The sequence below is a fragment of the Vidua macroura genome, chromosome 1 (assembly GCF_024509145.1).
Source record: "Vidua macroura isolate BioBank_ID:100142 chromosome 1, ASM2450914v1, whole genome shotgun sequence".
NCBI lineage: Eukaryota > Metazoa > Chordata > Aves > Passeriformes > Viduidae > Vidua > Vidua macroura.
The window spans coordinates 152,194,887-152,210,363 of record NC_071571.1 but is presented as its reverse complement, the minus strand read 5'-3'; the positions used below and the strand labels follow the sequence as shown (position 1 = coordinate 152,210,363).

The 15,477-nt window shown below is 45.6% G+C and overlaps 2 non-coding genes across 2 annotated transcripts; both read left to right on the top strand.

The window, feature by feature from the left end:
- The first annotated feature begins 771 nt into the window (after positions 1–771).
- TRNAF-GAA (transfer RNA phenylalanine (anticodon GAA)) lies at positions 772–844 on the top strand. Its single transcript has one exon. It is a non-coding gene; the product is annotated as a tRNA-Phe (tRNA).
- Positions 845–5,330: 4,486 nt separating this feature from the next.
- On the top strand, positions 5,331–5,403 carry TRNAF-GAA (transfer RNA phenylalanine (anticodon GAA)). Its single transcript has one exon. It is a non-coding gene; the product is annotated as a tRNA-Phe (tRNA).
- The last annotated feature ends 10,074 nt before the right edge of the window (positions 5,404–15,477 follow it).

The following is a 15,477-nucleotide window of genomic DNA, read 5'->3' as shown; positions in this document are numbered from 1 at the left end:
AACATTTAGATGGAAAAAATTCCTTTTATTTTTTACATTTACATTTAAGCACAAATTTCCCCCCAATCATTTCTAAATGGATTTCTTTTTAAGACAATTTAAGACAGGGAAAATGAGGTGTTACTGGATGCATAATGGGCAGCATTTATTTGAGAGGCAGCAGTGAACTGCATGTTACATAATTACATAGAAGATAGCAGGATTGGCAGTGTTCTGAAGCAAAAAAGTGCCAGCATTTGGAAAGAAGAGGGATCATTGGAATCAATTTATGTAGTTTAGAGTGATTTAAGTGTAGTTAAACAACTGAACATTTTGGTGCAATGTATGACATAATAGTCCAAGAGAACTGAAAGGTTTTCAAGTCTGTTTTCCAAGTCGGCTTTCCAGCTGATGTTCCAACAGGGAAAACTCTTATTTGTGGGGAGAGACTGCTCCTGGCCTGGGTTTTTCTGAGATTTGTTCTTTATTGCTTTGTTGTGTGGTCAGCCACACCATTCCAACACCGGAATGGATTTCCCAGAGAAGCTGTCTGCCCCTGGATCCCTGGAAGTGTCCAAGGCCAGGTTTGGATGGGGTTTGGATCAACCTGGGACAGTGGAGGTGTCCCTGTCTCTGGCAAGGAGTGAAATGAGGTGATTTTAAAGGTTTCTCCCAACCCAAACCATTCCATGATTCTTCTTGGAGGAGTGTTGGGCAAACTGCTTTGAATTATGAAACTTTGAAATCTCATTGTGTTCCAGCAGGTTTTGGGAAAATCTGAGCCTCAGCAGAGCTGAAGTAGCTCAGCTGGGAGAGCGTTAGACTGAAGATCTAAAGGTCCCTGGTTCAATCCCGGGCTTCAGCAGACTTTTCCTGCACTTTTCTGTGCCCACGGCTGGGCTCTCCAGTACAGGAGAGACCTGGACATCCAGGACAGAGTCCAGCCAAGGGCCAGCAGCGCTGGCAGGGACTGGAGGGCTCAGGAGCCTCTCTGCTGTGGGGAAAGGAGGAGAAACTGGGCCCAGTGGCCTTGAGGGAGTGTGGAGTTCCCCTTCTCAGACATATTCCCAAGTGACCTGGAGGTGGTGCTGGCCAAGGGGCTCTAGCTCCTGCTTGAGCAGGGCTTTGGAGCAGGGACCTCCACGAGGTCCCTTTGGACCTCAACCAGTCTGAGCCTGTGAAAGAGGGACAGGGTTTTACAGTTCAAGTATTTTAGCAAAAATCGTGATATAAAGGGATTTTGTTCCTTCCACTGCCTCTTCCCAGTCCTGTGGCCCTGTAAATTGGTGGTAATGTTGAGCCATGGATGTGGGGGCTGCTTAGTCTGGAGTGAGTCCAGAGGAAACCACAATGATTATTAGAGAGATAGAGCTCCTTTCTCATGAGGAAAGGCTTGGTTTGCTCAGCCTGGAGAAGAGAAGGCTCCAGGGAGACCTCAGAGCCCCTTCCAGTGCCTAAAGGGGCCTCAAAAGAGCTGGAGAGGGACTTTGGAAAAAGGCCTGGTGTGTCAGGATAAGAGGGAATGGCTCCAAACTGACAGAGGGCATGTTAGATGGGATATTGGGAAGAAATTGTTCCCTGTGAGGGTGGGGAGGCCCTGGCAAAGTTTGCTCAGAGCAGCTGTGGCTGCCCCTGGATCCCTGGAAGTGTCCAAGGCCAGGTTGGACAGAGCTGGGAGCACCCTGGGATAGTGGAAGGTGTCCCTGCCCATGGCGGGGGTGTTGGAACTCAATGATCTTGAAGACCCTTTCCAACTGAAACCATTCCATGATTTTATGATCCTTTGAGGCCAATCACTGGCGCCTGACCACCTCTGCCAGACAGCATTCCAGGCTTTGAGCAGCACCAGCCACAGCTGCAGAGTCATCATTACCAGCAGAGCTCAGCTCCTTGCTAGAATTAATGATCTGAGTCTGCTTAATTAAAGATTTCTCCCCTTTGCCCTAAATGTTAATCCCTTCCCCAGCCATGGAATTGCACAGGGAATCTGTGAGCTCACTTCTTGCCTGTAGTGGTGATATTCTGTGTCAGTGAGGCACTGAAAGAGGGGCTGGATCCTCCTCTCCCTTCACTGCTGCCCTCTCCCCAGAACAGAAGAAACAATGCCTTGGCATCACATTACATAATTTTCATCTTATGTGCCCTTGCAAACATCTTTATCGCTGAAAAAACAAAAAAATTGAAAGAATCTTGGAAATAACTTTTGAACTTCAGAGAGAAGGAAAAAGAAAAAGCCTGGCTGAGGCAGATTAAAACTCATGATTCATCAAGGGTAGAGCTGAGATGAGACTCGAGAAAGACCTGCTCTACCCCCTGTAACACATCTCTGAAAAATAAAGGTGGCAGGGATGCGGTGGTGAGTGATACAGTCATGGAGAAATAGGTGTGAGTGCTGGGCAGACAATACAGTCAGGGAATACAACAATCCCTGGGGACCAGGAGAGGCTTGGCAGCTCATTCCTACCCAGTCTCATGGTTATCCATAATTTGGAGTGGCTGCAGGGGGCTGCCAGGTGGGAACTTTTGAGATATTTATTATCCCTTCTTTTGCAGAGCCACAGCGTGGATCCAGATGGATCTCAGCGTGGGTTTTGCAATGCAGAGAACTTGCCTTGCCCCTCATTTGCAAAATCTGCAACTAAGAAAACCCCCAGAGTCCTGGTCCCTCCCGTGGCAGCCCCTCATTCCATCTCGTTTCCTGCTTGGCTCTCCATAATCCAAAAATCTGGGATCGTCTCCTCTCCAGACAGACTGAGCGCCAAGAAGGACAAAAACGCTTCAGGAGCTCCAGGGATTGCTGAGATTGGATTTAAGCAGGAAATAGAACAAATTTCCCGGGGCAATCTCCTGCTCGGGAAAAGGGAGTGGATTGACGGAGGAATGGTCGTAAGGCAGCAGAAAAGAGGGACTGACGTCAGAGCTCCTCATTTCCATTTCTACGTCACCTAGCAACACTCCAGTTAAGGACTGAACTTCCGAGACGTGGATTCCCTGGGAATTTTCCCATTAGGTGGCACCACTGGCCTTGGGAAGGCTTTCATCTGCTCTGTCTCCATCCAGCCAGATACACCTAGATCCAAATGCATTGATCTCTCGCCCCCAAAAATGCAGAAACAGCTGAAAATGTGTGAAGAACTAAATCTGTGAAGAACTAAAAGTGCTGTGGGTTATTTGTTGTAATTAATTTGGAGAAAAACTTTTGCTAGGACCCAGCCTATCTTTAATACAGATTCTGGAAAACCCCATAGGGAGACAAAACCTGGTTCTCTTGGCATGAATTAAATGGTCCTGAAGGTCCTTTCAAAACCCCCAAAAATTCTATGATTGGGTAAATTGTAAAGATTTGCCTTTTGGCCTCAAAGAAGCAGGTGAGATGAATCCCACCTCAGGAACCTTTTCAAAATTGCTGTGTTTTACAGAAAAAATGCCATGCCAGATCTTCTCTTGTGGTCTTTGCTCCCTGTCACATGGATGTGCCCACCTGACCTTCCAGGAATTTGGAAATCATCACTGCTGGTAATGCCAAACAGCTCACGGCTCCTCAGGGAAGAAAAAAACAGAACTATTTCACATAATTAGAGGCTCTTATGTTTCAAAATAGGTATTGGTCTGTTTTGATTTGCTTTCAAAGACAGAATCTTTGAAGAAAAATTAAGCCTGTAGCAAGTCCACGCTCCAGACATTAAAAACCCTTCAAAGCAAAGCTTTACATGTGAGTAAACACTTAGGATAGACTCCAAAATAATCAGCTAAGAAATCATCTGTGCAATTCTCACTTTCCTTCAGCATCCAAGTGTGGAAAAAAAATACCAAGAAGAGTGTTCTGTTCCTAAAATGTGATCCAAGATGTACTTGTAAGATCCACAGTCACTGAACTAAAGAAATTGCTCCTTTAGAAACCTTCTGCAGATAAAAATAGCCTCCTCTGAACACACAGCCTTGGTTTGGGGATGATCTTGCAGAGGACGCAGTGCAAGATTTTTTTCCTCATCCTCTTTCATGGACAATAGGAAAAACTTTCTGGTGTCAATGCCCAGCTTCCTTCTTCTCATGGATCCTGAGGTCCTGGTGAAGATGAGAGAGACACAACAGGAGAGACAAGGCTCATTCCCACTTCAGGGCTGAGGCCTAATTATCCTCCCATGGCTCAAATTAATTCCTGGACAACACTGTAGATCCCTCTCATATCAGCAGCTCTACCAGACACCAAATGGAATTGTTTTTGGGAATCGCTTTTGGGGTTATGTTGTCTGTTGGCCCTGGTCTTTGTTGGTCCTGGATTTGTTATGTGCACCTTTTTTTTTTTTTTTTTTTGGCGCCACAGAGCTTTCAAAAGCTGGATCTGGAATCTTTTAGGTGGCATAGAGGAGACTATTTGTAAGTCAGGAAGCAGAAATTTTGTAGCACTGCTCAGCTGTCCGAAAATTCTCCACCTGTCAAGCACAAAGATGCTGAGACCCTCAGCCACTCATGACCAGTTCCTCAGTGACCATGGGTGGGATCATCATTGGGATCCAGTGCTGGAAGTGTTTTTGGAGAAAGAAAACCCACTTGGGGAATGATCCTGATGTCTGGATATTTCAAGAGATTCTATAGCCTAGTTTGGGAGCCTGAGATATCAGGAACTGTTATCTAATAAATCTCAGTGAGGAAATGTCAGCTGCTGTCAAGCTGAACATTGAAACCCAGATTAAATATATTTCTGACACCTTTCACTACCAGATTTTTAACAGACATGGAAAACTTGCTGCACATTCCACATATGTATTTTGGGAAGATGTGAATTTGAAGCTGGTGAAAGATGGGAGATTGTCCTGGGAGCGAATACTTTGCAGGATAAGTTGGTGGGCTGGGCAAACATCTCCCATATCACTGCATGAAGATGCCTGGCTCCCATTCCTTAGGTGGAGAGAGACAGATTGATGTGAAAAGATTAACCAGGCTCCATGGATAATTCCAGATCCTTCCGTGGGCTCTGTGAAAAGGTGTCAGGAAATTCTGTTCAGTGCTACTGCTCCTGGCTGGTTCCCAGATCAGGGCTGCTGTTTAATTCCAGATTTAGCTGTGTTTTATCAGAGAATGCCAGAATGTTTCAGGCTGGGAAGAACCTTAAAGATCATCTCTTTCCAATCCCCTGGCATGAGCAGGGACACTTTCCACTGCCCCAGGTTTCTCCAAGCCCCATCCAACCTGGCCTTGGACACTTCCGTGTGTCTTGAGTCATTACTTTTGATCTCAGTCTGTCTCTATCCTGAAACAATTCCCAAGATAAAGTCAACCAAAGGCTGCCTGAAAAGGCTGAAAGGTCGTTGTGTTGCAACAGGTTTTGGGAAAACCTGAGCCTCAGCAGAGCTGAAGTAGCTTAGCTGGGAGAGCGTTAGACTGAAGATCTAAAGGTCCCTGGTTCAATCCTGGGCTTCAGCAGACTTTTCATGCAGTTTTGTTTGCCCAGGGCTGGGCTTTCCAATACAAGAGAGACCTGGACATCCAGGAGAGATCCAGCCAAGGCCAGGAAGGTGATCACAGAATCACAGAGTGGGTCAGGCTGGAAGGGACCACAGTGGGGTCATCTGGTCCAACCTCCCTGTTCCAGCAGGGCCATCCCAGAACACATGGATTGTGTCCAGAGGGTTCTGGAATATCTGCAGTGAGGGAGACTCCATGCCCTCTCTGTTCAGGGCTTGGTCACTGCCCAGGGAAGAAGTTCTGCCTCATGTCCAGGTGGAATTTCCTGGGATCAGTTCCTGCCTGTTCCTCTTGTGCCATTGCTGGGCCCCCCAGAGCAGAGCCTGGGCCCTGCTCTGAGCCCTCCCTGCAGACAGGGACACACAGGGATGAGCTCCCCTCTCAGCTGTGTCTCCTCTCAAGGCTGAACAGGCCCAGTTGAACATAATGAAAGGACTGGAGCCTCTTTCTTATCAGGAGAGGATGAGAAGATTGGTTGCCTTGAGAGGTTGTGGAGTTTCTATTCTGAGAAATTTTAAAATGCCACCTAGCTGTGGCCCTGGGTGCCTGGCTCCGGGTGGCCCTGCTGGAGCAGAGAGTTGCAGTAGAAGATATCCAGGAATCTCCTCCAACTCTTCAGCAAGTAGAGGACAAAGACAAAATTTTATGTGTAGGGCAGGGAAAAGCCAGGAAGCCAGGCCAATGTCATCCTCAGGTTTTTTCCATCAGCAGTGTCCACCTGGCCAATCTGCTTAATCATCCTGGCTGACCAACCAGCCAGCAAAGAGCTGGGATCAAGATTAGGGTGTCAGAAGAACCCAACCTACAAATGAATAAAAGCAAATTTAAACACTCCTACCCTTAAAATATTTTCAAGGTAAAGTTCTCCTTTTTTTTTTTTTTTTTTTTTTTTTTTTTTTTTTTTTTTTTTTTTTTTTTTTTTTTTTGAGTCAAACGAATAGCTGTAATAGCATAGTCTCCTTCAAACTGAACTCCTCACCCGCTCTGAAATCCCGGTGCCTGTCATCTGCTGCAGGATCTGCAGCGCAGCATCACACCCAGAGCCCCCAAATAAACTTCCGCTCTCGTTTCAGGCACCATCTGTGTCCCATTTCTGCAGCGCCTGGCAGAGATTGCTTCCCTTCTATGGAATGTTCCTTCCCCTTGCTGAGCTGCAGACTTCGGAGGTGGGGAAGTCGGCGGGTGGAACGGATCCCAGCTCTGTGCACTGCGCTGTGACAGCGTCCTTGGGTGGTGGGATGATTTTGGTACTTGTCCTCGGTCAGACGGCCCCAAATCAGGCTCCAGGTCAACCCAAAGAAGAGGTAAAGACAACACTTGGTCATCTGGCTGCAAGAAATGGGAGAGGCTTCATTGGGGTGTTGGGTGTTAATGAGGGTGGGAGAGGTGAGGTGAGGAAGAGCCAAGCTGGGGATAATCATGGAGGGGTCCAAATTGCACTGGAGCACGCGACTGCTCTGGGTCAGAGTCACAGAACAACGGAATCACAGACCCTGACTTGGAACAGACCCCCAGGGATCATCGAGTCCAACTCCCGGCCCTGCACAGGACACCCCAACAATCCCACCTTGTGCCCAAGAGTGTTGTCCAAGCACTCCCTGAGCTCTGTCAGGCTGGTTCTGTGACCACTGCCCTGGAGAGCTGTTCCGGTACCCAAGCACCCTCTGGGGGAAGAACCTTCTCCTGAAATCCAACCTAAACCTCCCCTGACACAGCTTCAGGCCATTCCCTCGGGTCCTGTCACTGGTCACCACAGAGCAGAGATCAGTGCCCACCCCTCCTCTTCCTCTCAGGAGGAAGTTTTAGACTGTGATGGGGTCTCCCCTCATTCTCCTCTTCTCCAGCTGAACAAACCAAGCGCCCTCAGGTGCTCCTCACACGGCTTCCCCAGATGGAGTTCACAGTCTTGTCTTCCTCTTACGCAAATAAATTGAGCTTTAATGCATAATTCAGGCAGCTGCAACCCAAACAGATCATGAAGAGCCTTGCCTTAGGCTCTCCACCAAACCAGCTGAATCTCTGCCTATCCCTGTGCCTCAGTTTCCCTCTCTGCAGCACTGACACTTCCCCTTCCTTCCCGAAGAATGGGAAGAGTCAGCTTGCAGGTGAAAGTACTCTGTGTTCCTGGCTTGTTTCTTGTGTTATCCCAGCACGTGTCCCTGGGGATGATGCTGGATTACTCATACACCTCTCGAGTCCTCTGCTTCTCTAATTCCTTTTATTTGCAAGAATTAGGAACAGTCATGCTTTCCAGGAAAACACAGCCCTCACAATGCCAGCATTGGCGTCACAGAGCTGTGCTTGGCAGGCTGTTCCTGAGAAACTCCTGGGACTTTCAGCTGGATTCACCTCCAAGTGGGGCGGAAATGGGGAGGAGGGAGTGATTAGAAAGGAGAGGACAGATAATCTCAGAACACTGCAAGATGAGGTAAATAACGAGGAAACCGTGTGGAAAATCAGGTGATTCAGAATCCTGAGTCGCCTTTGGTACAGAACTTTTCGAATGGTCAAGAAAGACTTTGGGATTCATCTGGAAAGGGAGAGGCTACTGGAGATGAGAAAAACTTGGAATATTTCGCCTATCATGGCAGAGGTTAGCCAGGTGTTGATGATGTGGATCTGGAGGTTGTAGGGATGAGGAATTTGTGGTCGAGACAGAGGCCAACATTGTAAGGAAGGGGTTTAAACGGGGTAAGGAAGTAAAAATGCTGAGGCTCATACCAGTCAATATTGGGCAGCTCTCAATGAGCTCTTTCCTGTCCTCCAGAAAGAGCAACAGATGCCCGAGGAGGCTTGTAGGGACTTCTAGGAAAAGAGTTTTGCCATGTGGTTGCTGGGAACCACCTTCCCGTCCCTAATGTTTGTTTTGCTGCACAACCCTCTCTGTTGCCACTGTGGCTGATCCCTCTGAGGATGCTCAGGTGTCATTAGACATAACAAAGTGGATGAAGAAGGTGTAATGAATCAAATCCTTCTCTTCCCCATTCTCCTTCCATTATTAGTTTTCAAGTGTGAATTTTTGGGTTTATTTCTTTTTTTTTTTTTTTTTTTTTTTTTTTTTTTTTTTTTTTTTTTTTTAGTGAAAAGCTGAGCCACACAATTCAGGGGTTTAACCTACTTTTGAAATTCTATTACCCTTTGATTTTGAGGCTATAGCCCCGAACTTTGACATGGGGAGCTATGGTTCAATCTTTATTTTGGTTCTCCCAGCTGCAACAAGAGGTGTTCAGACATCTGTTGCCTTGGTGCTACCATGTTTAATAACCCTGGTTATTAAATTGATAATCGTGGTTGTGAAATTTTTTTCTAAAAGTGTTAAAACACATTCTTGATCATTTTGATAACTTTTGGTTTGTGGGCCCTGCTCCTGATTGTGGACACTTGCACATTTTGGCAAGAGAAGTGGCCATCACATAGAAGCAGAGAAAAGAAAAAGATATTCCTAAATCAATCTCCAGCAATTTTAATTGATTGAAAGCCCTCTTTGTTCCATTCCTGTATTCACATGGAGACCCCATTCCCTCAAACCCCAGTTATAAATGGGAAATGAAACTGGAAAGTTTCACCATCACAAAGTCTGAATCATTATTAAATCATTATATCAGGAATAGTGTGGCCAGCAGGACCAGGGCAGTGATCATCCCCTATTATCGATGCCCTGTAGAAGGGATGGAACTACTGTTGGGCTAAAAACGATTTATTACTCAGATAAACATCAGCCTCAAAGGTTTTAAAGGACCAAGAAGTTGTCCAGTTCAAAGCAGTCACCAGTTTCCTCCTTACAAGGCAATATATAACATTCTAATCCAATAGGAAGTTGCCACAAAGTTTATTTTGTTTTTCTAACCTATTGCCTTTACTTAATTCTGCTGCACTGCGGATACTTTTATCCAATGGGTTACTATTACACATACACACATATGCTTCTATTATAACATCTAAACTTACTCTATGCAATTACATTATTACACTATAAAACACTTCACTGTCTTACTCAACACAGTTTCTTGCTTGAGACATATTCTTACAACTGTAAAAACAGAAGTTTATAATTTTTCTGCCTAATGTCTGTGTACTTTTATTTTTACATCAACCCAAGCTTCTTCCAAGGCTGCAAATCAAACCCTTCAGTATCTGTGGAAGTTTCTATCTTTCCTACAATACCCCTGTACTCAGCACCTCAAATCCTGGGTTCAGTTCTGGGTCCCTCATGGTAAGAAAGACATTGAGGGGCTGGAGAGTGTCCAGGGAAGGGAACGGAGCTGGAGAAGGGTCTGGAGCACCAGGAGCAGCTGAGAGAGCTGGGGAGGCCCAGCCTGGAGAAAAGGAGGTTCAGGGGAGACCTTCTCTCCATAACTCCCTGTGATAGGAGGATGGAGGCAGGTGAGGATTGGTGTCTTCTCTTAAGTAAGGAGGAATGGGATAAGAGATAACGGCCTCAAGTTTCATCAGGGGAAGAATTAGGTTGGATATTAGGAAAAATTTCTCTGTAAGCATTGTCAAGTGCTGCCACAGGCAGCTCAGGATGGTGGAGTCCCCATCCTTGAAGCTGTTTAAAAGCCATGAGGATGTAGCACTTGGGGACATGGTTTAGTGGTGACCTTGGCAGTGCTGCATTGATGGTTGGACTCAGTGATCCTGGAGGTCTTTTCCAACCTAAATAATTCCATGATTTGAAGTATCCAGCTTCATAAAAAGCCATGTCAGAGTGGGAAAAAGATCAGTAATTTAATTTTTCAGCCTGTCCCAACTGTTCTTCTCCTATCCCCTACAGCAATAAAACTCCAGGAAAGATGGGCACGGGAGGGATCTGGTGTCTCCTGGGAATGATAGCAGAACCCTTCAAACAAGGAGTGGGAATAACTCGTAACACATTCCAGAACCCCGCCGTGCTCTGTCTGTGCCTCCCGCCCACCTGCCCGGGGGAGCTGGGAGGGAAAAGTTCACCTGGAAGGGAAAACAAGCTGTCCCTGGAGGAGGTGAGAGAGGAGGATCCTGTGAAATGCCATGGCTTCATTCTGAGGAGCTTTCTGGATTTAATCTGATCTGGGTGCATGAAAGGTGGGCAGATGGTGAGAGGGACAAAGGGTTCAAAGAGGTGTCCTAACATCTTTATCAATGTAGTCCAGAAAGTTTGGCTCATCTGGATTAATGAATCTCTTGCATATTCCTCAAGAAGTCTCTCTCTCACATTTTCAAACACTGTTTAATTTGCAGCAGTGTGTGAGACCGACTTTTAACAATTTATCTTGACAGCTGCCAGCCCTGGAATGGGACAAATTCCTCAGCGCTGCTGGAGGATTGATACAGATTTATCTGTGCTGCAGATGGCTGTAGGCAAACTTGCAGGAGTTTGTGGGGATTTGGCTCCTTCTCCTGACATTCTCTATCTAATTTCTTTTTTTCTTTTTTTAATAGTTTATATATTCCATCTCCTCCAAGAGAAGATGTTTGACCCGTGTGGGAAGTCATGGGTCACTTCCCTCACCTGAGCTGAGGCTCTCAAAAGTCTCTCTGGCCCCTGATTCATACAATCACAGTTTCAGAGTTTGGGTTAGAAAACACCTTAGAGATCATCCAGTTCCAACACCCCATGGACAAGGGCAACTTTCACTTGACCAGGTCACTCAGAACCCCATCTAGTCACTTGGATTCTCCACCAGCACGTGCACAAGCTGATAAATCATATTTCTGGACATATTTTCTCTTGCTGTCAGGTTCTGCTCCTCTGTAAAACCATCTTTAGGAAGGTCCTTGCATCAAGCTCCAGGCTCCAGCATCTTGTGTCACTGTGTTTCCATAGTAAGAACCTTTACAGGGCTGGCAGGAAAAAGATTTTCTATATTATTTCTATTTTCTACATTATTTCTATTTTTTTTTTATACTGCCCCTTCCAAGGCAGGCACTAAGAAGAGCTGAGACAACAATCCCTGTACATGGCATTCACTGAAGGGTTGGACTTGAACTTTGTGAGTCCCTTCCAACTCAAAATATTCTGTGATTTTGTGAAATATCCAGAGCTATCCAAGTCTTGGACATTTTGCTGGATGACCACAGGACACCCATATACCTGGGCCAAGGTTCTGTGCAGGTCCCTCACCTTTAGCCCCAAATTATCAGGCAGACGAGAGGTGTTATTCTATTTATTTTTTAGGGAAATCTGAACCCACCACTCCAAACCCTGAGCTAACAAGTTTTTCCCCAGAGAAGAACTAAAATTGCTAAGGTAATAAGTTTTACATCTACTGTCTATATTGAGAGATTGGGGAAAAAATAAAAGGAAAAAAAGGAAAAGAAAAAGAGAAAAGCAGCTCAACTTAGAAACTTCAGCTCCAAGTTTAAAGTTAGAGGTGATGATCTGGGACCTTAAGAACTAAAAAACCTTGGGCTGAAAAAAAAAAAAAAAGTGCCCTCAGTGCATTTTCAAGCCTTCTACGCCTGGTTTTATGTACATCTGCTCTTGGTTTTTATTTAAAGGATTGGCTGCAAGACTAGGGAGCTTGCAGGGCAAATCTGGAGCCGGGGGAAGATCTGAGCTCCACTTTTGGAAGCTTTCAGGTGGCTGCAAACCCAGCTTCCCTCAGCACATGCATGGCCACCCTTCTTTAATGGGGTGACTTCAAAACCAGCAGTTGATGGAGCTCAGCCCAAGGAACAAAAAAGCTGCTGCCGTTTTCTATGCAGATTTTATGGTTTTCCAAAGCCCATTTCACTTCTCCTCCTCCTCCTCCTTAAAATTCTCCTTCTCTAGCTCATCCTGTGGAGGTGCCAAAGCCTCCTCCATCAATTTGTGAGAACTTCTGCTTGAAAACTGGAGCAGAGAATCACCCACAGAACCAGGCTGGCATGAAAATACCGGAGGCAGAGGATCTGATGAGAAACGACTTGAGGAGTTTCCCCGTGTCAGGGTGAAAGAAATGGGAATGTGGAATCAACTCCACTGAAATTCCTGGGGGATGGGACACCTGCCCAGCATCTTCTGACCACAGACATGGTCTGTGATATGAGGGATATGGCTCATTATGAACACATTTTTTCATTTCCTCCTGCTGTCTTTTAATTCATAATTTTATCCTTTTGCTGCTTGTCTGGGACTTGAAGTGTACCCAAATCTGCTATTTTTTTCCCCCATGGAAAAAAAAATATACCAATTCAGCAGGTCAAGCTTTCTCCTAAACATTTCCAATTGCTTGGAATGAGGGATTAGAAGGCAAAATTGAATTTCCAAAGAAAAGGAGAAGTTTCCAACCCATGTGGACAGGTCAAGGAGGTTAAATAGCTGATCTAAGCATAGTTTAAAGCCTTACATGCTGTAGAGTAATTAAAATCACCTCTCTACTCGATCCTCATATTTTTTACATTAAATATTTTCCTGAATTTGCGGAGTTTTGCCAAGGATGTTTTCTGTGCTGTAGATACTTGCTAGGAACCAAACTGAAATCCACCCACCTTTCTGCATGGAATTTCAAACTCTCCCCAAGCTGTCACCTCCTGGATGCTCCCAGAAGCTGCCAGAAGAGTTTTTACTCCTGTACCAGCCTGAATCCCACCCTGGGCAGGCGAATAAAAAAATCTCCATATCTAATAAGCGACAGCAGGAAGCTCCACAATCCTATTTCTCTCTGTTTTTCTGAGCACAATCTGCATATTTAAATAGCCTACTTCCCCTCAGAATAAGCAGTGCTTCACGTTCTCTCCTTTTCCTCCACTTGCACCCTGCAGTCACAAATAAAATTAGGTTGTGCTATTCAAACCTAAGAGAAAGGAGAACCCAAAACCCCAAAAGTTAACGGCCCCATTAATGACCTAAATTGTATTTAATTAATCAGCCACACATGGTAAAGCCAAGACCCTTTAAAGGCATTTTTGACTGTCTGTTTGCTTTAGTACCTTTGAGGAACTGAGCTGGGTCCAAAGAGTATTTTTTTTATTCTCCAGTTTTAGTGTTTGGTATTCAGAGCAAGTCCTGGACAGTTTCTGCCTTTGAATGTTTGTTTTTGGTGTTTTTTTTTTTTTTTTTTGTTTTGTGTTTTTTTTTTTTTTTTTTTTTTTTTTTTTTTTTGTTTGTTTTTTTTTTTTTGTTTTTTTTTTTTTTGTTTTGTTTTGGGTGGTTTTTTTTTGTTTTTTTTTTTTTTTTTTTTTTGGGTGTTTTTTTTTGCACAGCACATGTCCACACCCCATTTAAAACACAGTTTAGACAGTGACAGAAATCCTAACTCAAAATTTTCTGGGCTTTTATTGTATGACCTGAGTGAAAGAACCATTCTGATGCCCACATAGAGTAGATCATATAATCCTGGAATGGTTTGGGTTCGAAGGGACTTTAAAGATCATCCAGTTCCATGGGCAGGGACACATTCTGCTAGACTAGCTTGCTCCAAGCCCTGTCCAACCTGGCCTTGAACACCTTCAGGGATGGAGCAGCCACAGCTTCTCTGGGAAACCTGTGCCAGGGCCTCACCACCCTCACAGCCAAGAATTTCTTCCCAATTTCCAATCCAGCCTGGTTCTCTGTCAATTTAATGCCATTCCCTGTGTCCTATCCCTCCATCCCTTGTCCCAAGTCCCTCTCCAGCTCTCCTGGAGCCCCTTTAGGCACTGGAAGTGGCTCTGAGGTCTCCCTGGATTCTTCTCTTCTCCAGGCTGGACATTCCCAGCTCTCCCAGCCTGGCTCCAGAGCAGAGGGGCTCCAGGTCACATTAGCTCTGTGTAAGTCACCTGCAACATCATCTTCACAGCTGAAATAAGATCCTGTGCTTTCCCAGAGATCCTGACAATTCCCACTGCTAAAGGCAGGCAGGGATGGATTTACAGCTCTAAACTAAGATTTTGGAAAAGCTGAGCTCTTAGGAGTAGCTGGACTCCCCTCTGCATGGTGCAGGGTCAGCTCCTAGGTCATGGAATTCTTCCTGAGCCTCCCTGGGGCAAAACTTCTCCTTAGCAGTAAAAAACCTTGGTTTTACCGGGTTCCTCATGACAAGAATGACACTGAGGGGCTGGAGAGTGTCCAGGGAAGGGAACGGAGCTGGGGAAGGGTCTGGAGCATTCCCAGTCTGGGTATTCCCAGGCTCCCGCTGGAGTAATTTGTGAGTTTTCTGGCCCCTGAGGGCTCCCCTGACAGGGGGAAACCCTCTTGAAGCAGTTCTGTGTCAGGAACGAGAGACACATTGGACTTTTTCGGTCTTCAGCTTCTGTTTATTGTTATCTTATCAAAACTTCAGCACAATGCCTGCACTGGACTCTGCATACAGGAAAAACACCACAAAAGTGGCTAACAACCTCTTGTTACAAGGCCTTTTAATTCTAATCAAAAACTAAGCTACCCAATTAAAAAGTGACACCTAAATTATTTTCCTTTCTAACCCAATAACTGACCCCTAAAGATCCGCAATGCGGATCTTTCTACCCAATTACAAGACACCACCTAAACCCAAGAAGAAAGAGGAAGAAGAAAGGAACTCAAGACAACGCCCTATATCCTCCATCTTGAACCCATCTATAACATAGTAAAAATCCTAAAACCTAAATTTCTCACCCATGTGGCATACTGTACTACCTATCTACAATCTCTACAATCTATTTCACACTTTTGTGGTTTCTAGTTTACTTTGAGCCTTAGGAAGCTTTCTCCATGAATGAGGGTCAAAGTCAGTGCTCCCCGGGGGGTCAGAACACCCCAGAGCAGACAGAGAAATATTCCCAGTGCCCTGGGGTGCCACAGCCATTCAGAATATTTGGTGCCTCAGACCTCGACTCAGCCTTCAGCCACCAAAACGTTGGGGGCCAACCTGAGCTGCTCAGAGGGGATGAGGGAAGGCAAGGCTGAGCTTAACCTGCTGTCAGAGGGTCTGGATGGCAGCTCCTGCCTCCCACTGCTGGATCCTTCCCCTGATGTGAGCAGGGGTGGGCTGCATCCCCCAAAAGTGGGAGTTCCCTCCCGTGTTCCCAGCACAGCTCCGAAAGCTCCCTTAATGTCTTTGTGCCTGCAGCAGTAATCTCAGGATTATTGCTCCCAAGGCATGCAAATAATAA